Source organism: Betta splendens, chromosome 10 (assembly GCF_900634795.4).
Source record: "Betta splendens chromosome 10, fBetSpl5.4, whole genome shotgun sequence".
Classification (NCBI taxonomy): Eukaryota; Metazoa; Chordata; class Actinopteri; order Anabantiformes; family Osphronemidae; genus Betta; species Betta splendens.
The window spans coordinates 15,539,559-15,554,202 of NC_040890.2; the positions used below are offsets into that span (position 1 = coordinate 15,539,559).

General features: G+C 48.9%; 1 long non-coding RNA gene across 1 annotated transcript; it reads right to left on the reverse strand.

Annotated features, from left to right (window-relative positions):
* Window positions 1–1,645: 1,645 nt before the first annotated feature.
* Window positions 1,646–6,570, reverse strand: LOC129604709 (uncharacterized). Its single transcript, XR_008695860.1, has 3 exons — window positions 3,813–6,570; window positions 3,244–3,339; window positions 1,646–2,424 (listed from the first exon to the last, which is right to left on the reverse strand). It is a non-coding gene; the product is annotated as an uncharacterized LOC129604709 (long non-coding RNA).
* Between the last annotated feature and the right edge of the window lie 8,074 nt (window positions 6,571–14,644).

Consider the following 14,644-nt stretch of genomic DNA (forward strand, 5'->3'; position numbering starts at 1 on the left):
CTTGTGTGATGTGGAGGCTTTTAGTGATGCACAGCACAGTTATCTGTGCAGTACTGTAGAACTTAGAGCATTAGAAGTAAAGATGAAATGTATTTCTAAGCAAAATGGATAAAGCATGAATAAAAAGGAACCTACAGGTCTCCACAACCATTTTAAGTTTTCACATGCTTTTAATTAACAATATGGAGAAAGTACTGTAGTAGTGGAATAGTGTCTTTGCTGTTTCATAGGGTCATAAGGATAAACCACTGCCATTCATATATGATAAATATGAAACTAGTCATAAATGTGAAAAACTCATATAATTCTTTTTATTCAATGCAACAAAGATTTTCTGAGACTTCTTCTGAATTGATATCCAGCCCATGATTCCAAAAGCCATATATGACTAAGTTACAGCAGCTGCATAGACATAAAAGACAGGATATTAACCTCCAAATGTGAAACTTGTTTGGTCACTAATACGCAATAATCCAGCAACTTGCAGCCACACAAGAGATGGAATTCTATTTATTATTGTCTGTTTATATTCTGAAGGTGAATTGTGTACGACGCATCGTAGTCAAAGTTATTGATATTGGCTATTTTCATATTTCTATGTTTTGCTTCTCGGCTGTTTCATTTTTCCTCCAGGTTTATATCAGGCGAAGGTTCAGGTATTTGTCATAGAGCAACGTTTCCACCGCCTTGGGCTCCACATGCCTTAGTAAAGAACTTGGTCTCATTTATTACCCATCGCGGCCAGAATCGTGTTTGTTCTTCACAATGAGGGTGTGGTAACATTCCCAATGACCACAGTCACTGTGTTGACCCTCCGGGGCAGTGACTAGATGGGAAAGGATCTAGACGTGGAGGCTCCGTTCTCCTCAGTCAATATGCTTTTTATAGGGTGTTCTCGCCTGTTGGAGGAGCGGCGGTACAGCATGCACCCTCTGCAAAACATCCCTGACACCGGCTGAATCATGACGCGCTATCTGCAGATCAGAGCCCAGGCGCTGGTCTCATCACCCAGACGTGTTCGCAGACTCACAGCTCACATCCCCACGCCTGTACTTTCAACATCCCATTTGATTTCGCAACCTCTGACCCATTTCAGACGGAACGCTGGTCTGTGACAGCCGCTCAACCTTATTAATGGACCTCGGTATTGGAAAGTGAAACCTGGCATATGAGATATGAGCACATTATTCTAATTGGTATCCCACTGGTTATTATAGAAGCTTTTTGAATGGGTGATGGAGCTCTGACTGACTAATTGTCTGGAAGGTACAGCTCTTGGACCCGAGTGAATCCAGGTAAACGCCTGCGCGCTGGAATGACAGCAGGAACTTCAAACTGTTAAAGGATTTTAAAATATTCCACTGAATGGACACATACACACAACCTGCAGCTGCTGTAATCAAGTGTAGCAGGGGTTTAAAACTGACACTGTGGACTTAGAGCAAACCTCAAACGAGCCTCATCCACCGACTCCTGCTGCATGAAACTGTTTGTGAAGAGGTTCCACCGTCCACAACGCGCCCATTTTAGAACCGTGCGTTAAGGTGAAATCCTTAGTCCAACAAAACAGCAGATAACACATTACACTGCATAAACCACAGGAGGCACCTAATTATAGCAAAGCCAGTAAATTACAGCTCTGGCCGTCGAGAAAAAAAGCTCTTTTAATCGTCATTTAAATAAGACACGTGTGCTGAATTACTAGTGGAGTCATTATGAATGCTTTATGACTTAAGACAAAAGCAATTAAATATTTTCACATTAAAAGCCATAACAAATAAATTGAGTGCATATTGAGTCTGCTTTCCACGGTCAGGCTCATAAATTTGATAATAGCAAAAAGTAGTAAAACAGCCCGGAGCCGGGGCTGCGTCACATAACTAAAGGTAAACTGTATTAAGATGGTGTAAAAGCTTTACCAGCTGCGTCCTCGTCTCCAGAGCAGCCGACTAACCTTTAGGCCAAAAGAAGGACGCGTGAGATGTCAGCGCGTGATTGGAATCGTTTAAATATTCCAGACCAGACCAAATAGAGGAGCTGCAGAAATGTACAGTAAAAACAAAATGCAGATGGCGGTGATACAAGTCCAAGACCAAAACAAGATAATGCTCCACGACTGGGAAAGGCCTCGGCCCCGGCCTTTGCTTTAATTGTCAGCAGGTGTGCCAGCATCATGGTTCCAATCAGAGTCTGCACATGCTGTACCGTGCTCTGCTATAATCAGGAACACTGGTGCCTCGTGCACCTCATTCAGAGGCAACAGGCCTGTGGACGGAGCCGTCTGTGAGTCCGTGCTGTCTGCAGCCCGTGTCCCTCCGTCCCCGGCTGGACGTGATCCCACGACCTCGCTGCCTGTTCCGCCGGATCCGTTTGTCAGAATCTCTCTCGCAAAGTAGCCTGGCTGATGCGCGTCGCCATGGCAACCTGTGAAGCAGGGCTAAAAGTTTCAGGCTCATTTCAGGTAAGCAGTCGACGCGCTCGCTCTCCGCGTTTCTCAGTTTCCTGCTTCAAATGTTTCCTCGCCTGATTGTATTTGAAGAGGAAACAGACGCTAACCACAGCGGACACAAGCCACCGCCAACAGGAATCAGAGCAGAAAACTACAGTAGGAGGACGGCTACACAAGAACAAAACACAATAACAGACAATCTGGCGAGCGGCAGGAGGAACGGGGCCGGGACATGAGACGTGAACTGATTAGAGAATGGGAAACAGGTGCTGAAAGGAGGGGGAGGTGAGTCATCGGAGTTTCGGTCGAGCGCGAGGGGACGAGCGCATCTGCAGACGCCCAGAGTGAAATCAGGCCCGAGAGGAGCGGATCGGCAGAACGAACCGGGCCCGGACCTGGGCAGGGTTCTGGCAGTGACACCGGCGCCGTTTGGGTGAGCGTCAGGTGACGGTGCAGACTCTCACCCATGAACCCGGCCGAAGAAAGGGCACTAATTAAACATTTAAACATCTGCACAAAAGCAACAGAACAACACGTAACGGAGCAGCAGAGCAAGGTCGAACGCACAGAACCAAGAAGTAAAGGACCAAACTGTGCTACGACATTAATATTCATTAAACAGCTCCTCTGTGCAGAGCATTTTAGTGGGAGCGTGTTCCTGACAAGGCTAAAGCCGGAGATAGTTTTGATCCTCCGCTCCTGCTGCGTTCAGCACAACACACACATCCACACACCAGTAGCATTACACATCTCAATTCCAAAGACAACACTGCAGACGCATCTGATGCACTAACCCGACGTCTGGCTCTGCCAATATTTCCTTCACGGCCGCAACGTTCCCCCCGTTGGATTTCCTGCAGGGAACCTGGTGCAACAACAACCTCCCCTACCTACACACACACACACACACACACACACACACACACACACACACACACACACACACACACACACACACAGAGAGCTGAATGGCCGCTGATTTAAGATGAAGTCTGAGAGGAGGTGTGAAGTAAATGAATTTCATACACCAGTAAGCCTGAAAACTCAGTTCTGACTGAGCAGTCGCTCTGATTGAGGCTGACATGTGGGTGACTGTGCTATGCTAATCCCGCGCGGGAGGAGAGGGCCGCGTCGCACTGTTATGCACAGCCGTACACGTTTAAAGCCGCCGAGCGGGCGTGTTTACGAGCTCAGACACTGCGCCGTCGCTTCCCCGTTGGCAGATTATGGGCGTTGACCTGTAGGCACTGACCTGTGGGCGTTGACTCTTGGCGTTGACCTGTTGGCGTTGACCTGTGGGCGTTGACCTGTTGGCGTTGACCTGTGGGCGTTGACCTGTGGGCGTTGACCTGTAGGCACTGACCTGTGGGCGTTGACTCTTGGCGTTGACCTGTTGGCGTTGACCTGTGGGCGTTGACCTGTTGACGCTGACCTGTGGGCGCTGACCTGTTGGCGCTGACCTGTGGGTGCTGACCTGGAGGCGTTGACCTGTTGGCGCTGACCTGTGGGTGCTGACCTGGAGGCGTTGACCTGTTGACGCTGACCTGTTGGTGCTGACCTGTTGGCGCTGACCTGTGGGCGTTGACCTGTTGGCGCTGACCTGGAGGCGTTGACCTGTTGACGCTGACCTGTGGGTGCTGACCTGTTGGCGCTGACCTGTTGGCGCTGACCTGTGGGCGTTGACCTGTTGGCGCTGACCTGGAGGCGTTGACCTGTTGACGCTGACCTGTTGGTGCTGACCTGTTGGTGCTGACCTGTGGGCGTTGACCTGTGGGCGTTGACCTGTTGGTGCTGACCTGTTGGTGCTGACCTGTGGGCGTTGACCTGTTGACGCTGACCTGTTGGTGCTGACCTGCTCAGCTGGGACACTCCAGACCCCAGAGCGCTCGAGCTTCGCGCTCATAAACGCCATATCTTTCACACCGACAGCCAGTCAATGCTGGAGGTGATTGTGTTTTTGCTGCTGGAATAGAGCTATCAGCTGTGGTGCTGATGGAGCGTGAGCTGTTTGATATAAACCAGAGAAAGTGACAAGGTGATCATCGCGGATTCTTACCTTGGGTCAATCTTGCCGGTCATAAATAACCTTAAGGGCATCTCGTCGGCCGGGGTTAATGGGAGGCCATCTGTAAACATGATTACAGTGTCACTCGGCGGAGTGACTCCTTTGGAGATGACGCTGTCTTATGCTACTGTTTGTGTTGTTTTTATTATATCACCCAGTTGTTAGCGCTGTCGCCTCCTCGCAGGGCCGCTGTTCCTCTGTTCCTCTGTCAGTCCAAACACATGCAGGTTAACTGGTGCCAAGGAGGAGCCGTTAGGGTAAAAGATGGATGTGTCATCAGTTTCTGATGTCAGGTTTTATGATGTGCATCAGTGGAGGTAAAGACACAAAAACTCCACACGGTCAACATCTGCATCTGTGGACTCCTACTGCAGTTAAACCAGCGGTGGTTTCCTGGAGCCTCTTCAGTGTGTGTTTAGGACGCACCATCACTCATAAGCTACATGTTCAGATCAGAGATTAAAATTAGAAATGTGTAAATCACCTTAATTCTCAGAAATGTCTGACTGTGATATCAGGATTGCGTGGCTTTAATCTCAGTTACAGTAAACACACAAACCTGAGAGGACACAAGGGAAAAGGCCACTGCAGGAGGAGTACAGCTCTGTCAGCGTGTTTACTCCTGATTATTGATCTATAGATATTCAATAACTTTTGCTATTGAGTAATCTAACATCAATTTTTAATTTAGGTCTTCAGGGTTTTGTGTTTCAGACAAATTCTCCAGCACTTTGATGTTTACCAGAATAACACCGGTTAAAAACATTAACGTTAATGAAATAAACATTATATGTGACATTTTATTAGTGATCTTCTCAGTGTAGTATTTATCAGGTCATTAAATTCCTTTGGCTGCTTTGGTTTGAGGTTAATCATTTTACACTGTAATGGTTCTCTTGGGTTTCTTCTTCCTAATGATGGACATTTTAGACACTATACCACGAAGCTGTTTCTGAACAGCATCCAGTCAGATTCCAGCAGGCCTGTGCAGCAGGAGGCTAGTGATTAATATAGAACTTATTTCTTTAGACCATCCAGTGACTCAACAAGCACTTAAAGTGCCCGTGATGAGGAAAAGGCATCAGACAAGGACTCAGCTGGCTTCAGCCATGAACTCCAGCAGCCAGGGTTAACAGCTCGAACAAAATTAGTTCCTGACTCATACAATAATATGTTTCCAGTCAGCTCTGAGGACGCTTGGATTGGTTATACACAACCAGCCTTCAGTCACTCGCCTCCATTAGTAATGAACTCAAAATATCAATGTTAGATTCTGTAGAAGTCATGTCAGTTAATGTGTTGATTTATACTGCTCATTTGTTAATGTTTGACATACTGTCTAAGCATTCAAAGACAATCAGGACAGAAAAATTATCCTCATTGTATCAGGAGACAAAGTCGGCTGATCATCCTGCGAGGCATCTGAATTCCATATTGCTCCAATCCTCATTTCAGTCAGCATGAGTCAGATAAGCAAAGACTCAGAGGGGGGCTTGTGAAATGTCAGGGAATGACAATGAGGCTTTTGAAATTGCAGCCAGCCATCTGGATTAATGTGCAGAAGGATTCGACCTGTTTTCATCCCTCGGAGACGCGGGGATGTTGAGGCGTAGCCCAGAGATTGACACATCGCTGACTGTCATCTGCTGAGAGGCAGCAGGTGCACGTGTGTGACCAACAGGACGCTCTGGAGCGTCTGGAAACGCTGGGAGCCAAACTGGAGACGCGCTGGATCCTGCTGGCGTCCGTCGACGCCAGCAGGCCCCCTGCAGAGCGCGGGAAACGCACCGCAGCCAGGCTGGAAAGGAAGCAGCGCGTCGCTGGGACACGCGCTGTCTGGGTTACGGATGCTGACAGGCCCGTTACTAACGCTTCAGTCGCTGTGTTTAAGCAAAGTGTCCGATTATGGAAATGACCTCTGCTGCCACGCGCCGACAGTAAAACCTCTTGATACGGCACAATTTATGAAGGTGATAGTGGCAGATTTATTGATCTAACTGCTGAGTGGAATTTGTCAACTTCTGTCTAAATTAAAGGAGCCGTCGTTCCACAAAGGCTAACTAATATATAGTAATATATAGTTAATATATATATACACACACACACACACACACACATATATATATATATATACATACATATATATATACATATATACATATATATATATATATATATATATATATATATATATATATATATATATATATATATATATATATTATATATATATATATATATATGTATAAGCCAATATATTGTAGATCTATGAATTTCATGGCATGAAACTGGGACAACTGAGCATCCAGCTGATGATCCATGTACAGTAGAAGATGATGGTGATATAAAGTATTTTAAGGACTAGAAAGCAGTTTAAGATTCATGAGTCCATCTGCTACTCGTTAATATTTCATGTGTGCTCACGTTTAACATTGCTAGAGACATTTTTATTCTGAAAGACTGCGATGTGCTGGCATCTCAACTTATTTAGCCCAAACTGTGATCGAGTGTAAAATACTGCACAGTGGAATAAACCACGCTGTGGTTGGGCATCTACAGGCTAGCGCTTTAGCCACGTTAGCTTAGCATGCTAATGACGGTCAGCGGGTTAGCGGCTTTTCACCGCCTTACCTGAATTGGAGCATGTTCCAGATTTATCGACCCATCAGCGCCTTCCATCTTCGGTTTTAGTTGAGCGTGTGAAGCCAGAAGCACCAGCTTCGGATTTGGAGAGCATCTCTTTTTCTTCCAATAATATAATGTAATATTTAATGCTGCAACAGGCGGCGCTCCTGGATATTACCTAGCGAACAGCAGCTACTCCAGCCAAGAAGCCGAGTGCTGTACTGTACGTGCCAGCGCCCAATAATGAGGACGCTGCTGCATTTGCATTTATGTAGGATTATCCAAACAAATCCCTCAGTTCCCAGAGATGTTGCCAATGATATGCTAACTAAAGGGAAAAGGGAGGCGAGCAGCACTCTGGTTTGAATTTACTGTAGTATTCGCAGTGTAATGTGGTTCTCGCCGACTCCGGCTGTGGAGCAGGGTGTCACATTCCTCCCTCGGCTGAATTAGTGGCTAGTTGAGAAACTTGCTTCACCATGGATTCTCTGTTGTTGACTTTAGGGAGGATTCAGTAATTTGCAGTCTCCACCACTGGGTTTCTGACGCTAGCACACCATTAAACTGGTTATGATGGGCATGGTTACGCTTCAGCAGGACAAACTGCACCTACAGTACAGTACCAGCAGCCAGAAGGTGAATATTACACGTGTATAAGAAACAGGAGTCAGCTAATTGTCAGTGTTGTTGAGTTGTTAGGTGTTTTTTTAACCAGCACACACTAATGCACTGGAACTAGAACAAGTAGTTCTGATCGGAATCATGACAACAAGCATCAGGTACATGTTAAAAGGCTTACTGGGTCCAGTATAATGGTGGTGATAACATTGAAGGCGGGTGCAGAGTGGTCCCAGCACCGTCTGCCGTTCAGGCCGGGTCCGGATGGAGGCGGCGGCTCCGGCGGCCTGGTTTGTGTTCGGTGACGCTTTTCAAAGCAGCAGGCCCGTCTGGTGTGCCCGTGTACGTGCTGCCGGCAGCCGCCGCCTCGTCTGGACGCAGGGAAACGCTTCCCACGGGGGAGCGCGGAGCCCAGATTAGATTTGCAATCAACACAGTTGTAAGCAAAGTCAAGCACGGACAGAAAGCATTAGCATCTTAAGCTAATCTGCTGAATTATGGCTTCAGTGGGTTTTCTAAAAGCCAGAATCAATCCTCCCTCCTACAACAATGTAACGCTGAAAGGCCACTGAATGTAATTCCCACCGCAGCCGGGCCCAGCCGTTCCTGTATTAAACCCGACTCTTTACAGAACAGAACTTTGACCTTATATTTCACACGGCCTGAGCCGCGGGTGCTGAAATGAGCTTTTTAAGAGCCCAACGCCGTGAGTTTGTCTCGTGTTTTCGCTCGGTGCATCGGCGCAGGCGTCGCCTCCGCTGGCGGGGCTTCGGATGCTGCCGTCCTCACAGGAGGTCATCAGGGGCGCCCGTCAGTGCGACGGCCTCTCTCCTGCTGTAAGCGCGACGTATTTTCACAACAGCTCAGCCGAAGCGCCGGCACCACTATCTGCACTAATTTCCCCTGTGCCTGTGAACCCCGGTGCGAGTGATGGCAGCCATGCCAAACAGTGTCCTTAACCGGCCTCACCTCTCATCCCGTCCATAAAACCCCCTTTACAAATGTATATTAATAGATCGTACCGTACGCCGACCGCATTCCTGCTGCCGTTTGCATTTCATCACCGGGCAGATTGGGCCGTTTCCTCTTAATTCTCCTTCACGTTGCCTTCCTGCCTTTGTGCGTGGTTATTAGCTGCAGACGCCGGGCACTCCGTCTTTCACAAGGACCTGTGCTCATTACACCCAACCCCCATCAATAAGCTAATAATTCAACCTTTGCCTTGATGGATGCTGATGTGTGTACTAATCACCTCTGTCTCGATGTGAGACCTATTGAAAATCAGTAACGTATTCATTAACTTAATTGTACAATAAGCAATTTTATACAACCTTGAGTATCATCAATTATCACTCAAACCAAATGTATTTCTGTTTTGATCTGCTGAATAATCGATGGGCTGCGTGGCCTGACTGTCACCCTGGATGTTTTACAGGACAAACACAAGCGTGTTAATAAACAGGAATATTCTGCTTCGCGAGCGTTGACGAGTCGCCTGACCCTGGACAGTGTGTGACGTTTAAAACAGGAACTGTGAAACGTCCTGCGTGGTGATAGCTTTTTATTACTAACAGAGTCCTTGAAGCTATAAAAGCAAAAATATTTATGTGTAACTCCAAGGTTTGATGAGTGAACTGTCTGCTGGTCTGAGACACGCGCCAGAAAAACACAACATCCACTGCAGCTTATGTAACTGTCAAAACTAAAACTAAACTAAACTAGAACTAGGTTTAAGCAACCAAAGGCCTAAATGTGATGGAAAAGATTACAAACCAAAGGCAGTAATTTAATAAAACGTGTCTCCACAAGCCAATGAGTCATTTTCTCATTCAATGGTACAAAGAGTCTAATAAATAAGTGGGTTTCAGACGTACTAAAGTGAAACAAACTGCTTGAGGTGCTTTGCCTGTAAAAACACCAACGCGGCGGATGGTAAACATGAATTAGCCGTTTGCTGCAGGTGACGGAGCCTCATTCCTCCTCAGCTCTCACGCTAGACTCACCGCACACTCAGCTAATGAGCAGCAACAGCAACATATCCACAGCGCCGTCAGGCTGGACTCAGAGCGCACAGCAGCACACAACACGCAACAACTGTCTGACACCACACTTCACCTCATGCAGTAAAATAAAGTCGCCTGACTTCACCTCAGATTCCTGGAAATCTGTCTTTTTCTTTCACCTTTTGTGCCGAATCTCTCAGTTGCAGCTCAGCATAAACACTAAGGCCACGGTTTGACAGCGCGTATGAGCGGCTCACTAATTACCATTCTGTGTGTTGCTCCTTTAAAATGGATTGTAACGCTCCTAACGCCCTCTGGCTGCCAATCAGCTGCCATGGCAACCGCACAGAGCCTTAATCCAACACACACCCGATCTAAAACTGGGATTGTTCGTTCATTAGCGAACCCTGAAGATGGTGGTGGTGTGTGTGTGTGTGTGTGTGTGTGTGTGTGTGTGTGTGTGTGTGTGCGTGCGTGTGTGCGTGTGTGTGTGTGTGTGTGTGTGTGTGTGTGTGTGTGCAGCTGTCCTTCTAAAGTGGACAGTCATGCAGGGCCAGTCTAGAACAGCCTCACCTTGACTGACGTGGTGAATCTTTGAGCAGCCAAACATCCATCTGCTGCTACAGGGAACAGAATGAACACGTGGGGAATTGGATGTGGCGCCTTTGTGAATGTCATTTGGGAACTCGAGTCCTTCATTCGATCTCTGGGGCTCATTGTGCTTCCTGCTCCTGACACGCGCCAACATGCCACCGCTCCCATACACGTATAGAAGTAACGACCTTGCGGATGAGACACTGAGTGAGAACGACTGCGTTTCGTTAAGGCCTCGTCAGGAACGCAAACAGAGATGAAGTTTGAAGATGACTTACTGCTACAGTACACGACCACGTGTCTCATTACTCCCTCACAGCAGGTTTGATCCACACATACAAGAGATGAGCAACACCTCAGCACAGTTTATATATAACCCTGATGGACAAGTACAGATTTTTCCCAATAAACGCACGCGGGTTAAAAATGCATGAGACCGGCGTTCGTTACTCGCAGTTCATAGTAACCACCACCCGTGGAAAGAAGCAGCAGCAGCGCTTCTCTGTGGGCACGCGCTGACCTGTGTCTCCGGTGAGTGTGGGCCGCTGCAGCCTCCGATGAGTCACCGCAGCAGAGGGGTCTCACCCGCGTGACTGCAACGCGCAAGGCCCCATTCGAACGACGCCCCCCGGGCTCGTTGTGATCTCCGCTGAACCGTAAACAAGCGCTCGGTTCGGAGCGCGTTTTGTGATCATCAGACAGGATCCCGTTTCCGCGTCCGCGGGTGATGTCTTAACCTCCGCACACAAAAGCTGGAACGAATTCATAGAATGGATGAAGACAGGAAACTGGCAAACTTGTTTGTAGCTGGATAATTGTCGCTCGCGCGCATGCAGCGGATCCAGGCACACACTCCGTATTACGGCGGCAAAGCAGGGAAATGGGATTTAGGCAGAAAGAAACATTTTAGATTAAAAACAGTAGAGCGCAAATCAAGATTTACACAGTAATGAAAAACGGGATTATGGATTTGTTCAAAAGCTTTTTCGTGTCACACAAACGGGTACAGTCTGTGTCTGGTGGAGCGGTGATCAAACGCTCCGTGCGCGTCACCGCCGGATGCAGCGCGAGCACCGTTTTTTTCCGCTCCGCATCTGGGGAAGTTTCCCCCCACGCGCTTCTTTATTCTCCAGACATCTAAGAGCTGACGTCATCACCGCGGCGACTCTTCTCTGGTCAAAAGCGTTCGCTACGTCTCCAACTATGGTCATCAGACCAGGTGGGCTTCCGGTCACGGTGGTGCTGGTCGCTGGTATCACCTGCAGCTGAAGTCCGGCTGAGGGAAAATGAAAATGGCCGCTGAATAGTCAGGTGTAAATGTGACCGAGGCACCACGTGAAGCGGAGCCGTCGCTGTGAACCGCTGCTCGGCTGCAGTCACACACGTATCTGATCCGGCCTCTATCCGCCCCTCTGCCTCCGTCGCGTCCGTCGCCGGGCTCCAGACGCCCGCGTAGACGTCGGGGCATCGAGCCAAGAGGCCTCCCAGGGAAATCACCCCAAGCGCGCTGGGCATTTAATGAGGTTCACAATGATTTATGCTGCCGTATGTACAGAAAATAGAATCAGGGACCTGGATATTGGCTTGTTACTGATTAATTCCACACTCTAATTTTACCCTGGATACATTTCAATATCATATCGACAACAATGTGATGTCCTCCACTTATTGCTTTACAAAGAGGGGAATTAAAGCTGCACTAAATTAAACACGCGGCTCTCGGTCAAAGGAATTGTTGTGCAGCAGGTTTCTGCTGGTCTTCCTTTGTTTAGCAGAACTTTAAAGTGGGAAGCTCACAGGCGGCTGGTCTGACATCGACAGTCTGGGTCTGCAGAGTCCCTGCACAGCTTTATGTTTTCAGCCTATTAGCACCAGATATCTGCAGGTGCCTCTGTGAGCACATGCCCGCCGTCTGGAGCCGGGCCGAACCGGGCCGAGCCGGGCCCAGCGAGGCCTCCAGGCTAAACTATACTGGATGAAGCCAAGACATCAGGCCTGTGACCAGAGGGAACAATGGTTTATCCAGCATCAGGTATGCTCTGTTCCTCCTCCATTTAAAAGCCAACAAGTCTATCTACACATCAGTTAATAACGTGGCGCTCCTCCCTCGGCCACAGGTGCGTTTCAATTAGAGGTCCTCTTATTGACCCAAAGATTGGAAAAGGAGCCTCTCATCCCTCAAACCTGAGCCAAGGCGTCTTTCACAGCAGCGGAGGGTTTGTTGACTGAGATGAGCCGCAACCGAAAGTGGAGAGTTTGAAGTGTGACTTTAAAGAGCGACGTGTTCAGCTACTGTATGTAGAAATCAGAACGAACTTCACCTCAGTAGGAAAACAAACAGACAGATCTCATGTGATTCTCACATCAACACGTCCACCGGGAGCTAATGAAGCAGCTGCTGTATGGACGATGGAGCAGGACGTGAGCAACAACAACAAGGACCTGGAGAGAGGAAAGATGAGGAGAGGCAGAGGTTGTGATTATTATCTCATCTGGATCCTGAATAACTGTATTTCCCAAAATGTCAGACTATTCCTTTAAGGCCTCGTTCATGGACACAGACACCTGTTCGTGTGTGTGTGTGTGTGTGTGTGTGTGTGTGTGTGTGTGTGTGTGTGTGTGTGTGTGTGTGTGTGTGTGTGTGTGTGTGAGATCATCACTGTCCTGGACTGAGCAGGAACTTTAGCCGCGTCCCGCCGCCAGGCATTAGTCACGTCCACGTACTTTGCACCTCTGGGGCCTGTGGACGAGCGCCATGGCCCACACGCACGTGTTTGCGCCGCACCCGTGCACGAGCGCCGCACCCGTGCACGAGCGCCGCCCACCTGTTCTCACCGCTCAGCGCCGCTCCCGTCGCCGCTCTCCGCTGCCAAAGCTGCTATTCAGATCCGCTCAGCGGAACATATGCCGCTCCGTCACGGGGCCCGTATGTATTTGACTTGCTCTCGCAGAGCCCTGCACTTTTTTATTTGGCAGGCGCAATTAATTGTCGGCAATCTGGAGTTATTATGGCGCGAGCGGATGCTGCGGAACGGAAGAAAACGAGCGGCTGATTTATTAACGTGGGGCGTTCGGGCTCTGTAGGAATGTTGGTGACGAGCCGCCAAGCGAGACGCTCCGACACCGAAGGCCTGGAGAACGCGAGCAGACTGATGTCACCGGCCCGGTGGATCCGTCACGTTCCAGCTGCTGACACTGTCCACGGCAGCGGCTCCGCTCCCACTCAATAACTAATTAGTGCGTCTTTAGCCTCGCCTGCCTCCTCTCTACCTCCAGCCCTTCCTCTGTTCAAAGGGGAGCCAAAGGACAGGATGTCTATTAATTAAAAAGGCTGACTAATGGCAGCTCCACCAAATCCTCCCCCATTCTCGCTCCCTCATTTTCATATTAAGTGACCGTGTCTGTGCTTTATAATGAACACAATGTGGAAGCAATACAGTATAAAGCCCAACGTCTACTCCAATGCACCTAATATGCATTCCTATAAAGGCCCTGCTGATAGAATCAGATGGAACCATGAACAGAGATTCCACACAGGCTGGATCTGATGCTCGATCTGCTCCTTTTGTTGCTGCAGAAATGTGCATCTTGTTGCTTTTCCGCCGAAACAGCTCAGTCTTTCGCACGTATCAGTGCTGCTCATCATCCCATCTTTACGACAGCAACTGTTCCACTGACCTGACGCCGACTGCAGCTCACATCCATTGTATTCGTCTCCGTGTCCGATGAGCAGCGGACGCTAGCGTGGCGTACGACGCACTGCTCCTACTGGTTCGTCCGCGGCCTCGTAGCTTCTGTGTTTGACGTTTAAACGTCGTTAGCGCCTCCTCGACGGCTGAACAGCAGGCAGAGCAGAGCAGCCGTCACCGACTTCCTCCCGCAGGAACGCCTCAACAGCCAAAGACAGCAGAAGGGCATCCCAGTCTACATTAGAGCACTGTTCCCCCCTCACCATGGTAACTTCACTGACCCGTCCCCGTCTGGAGCTCCCTGTCAATGGTGCGGAGCTCTGCTGGTGTACATTATTGCTGTGGGTATAAATAGTGAGAGTCTGGCAGGGCCAGGTGGTCTAATGTGCCAGTTCAGTGTCCTCCTCTTTGCCTGGCACAGCACAGCGGCCCTGAAGTGCATGTTTTGCCCACATTCACAATGACCTCAGCTTGTCCACAGATGGCTCAGTTCCCTGGCAAACCGGGACGGAGCAGGTCTTCCAATGCAACGCGGAGGGGACCCGCTGGGGTTAAAAACGGGGACAAGGCAACACTTAGACAGGAAACGCCCGCAGACTCC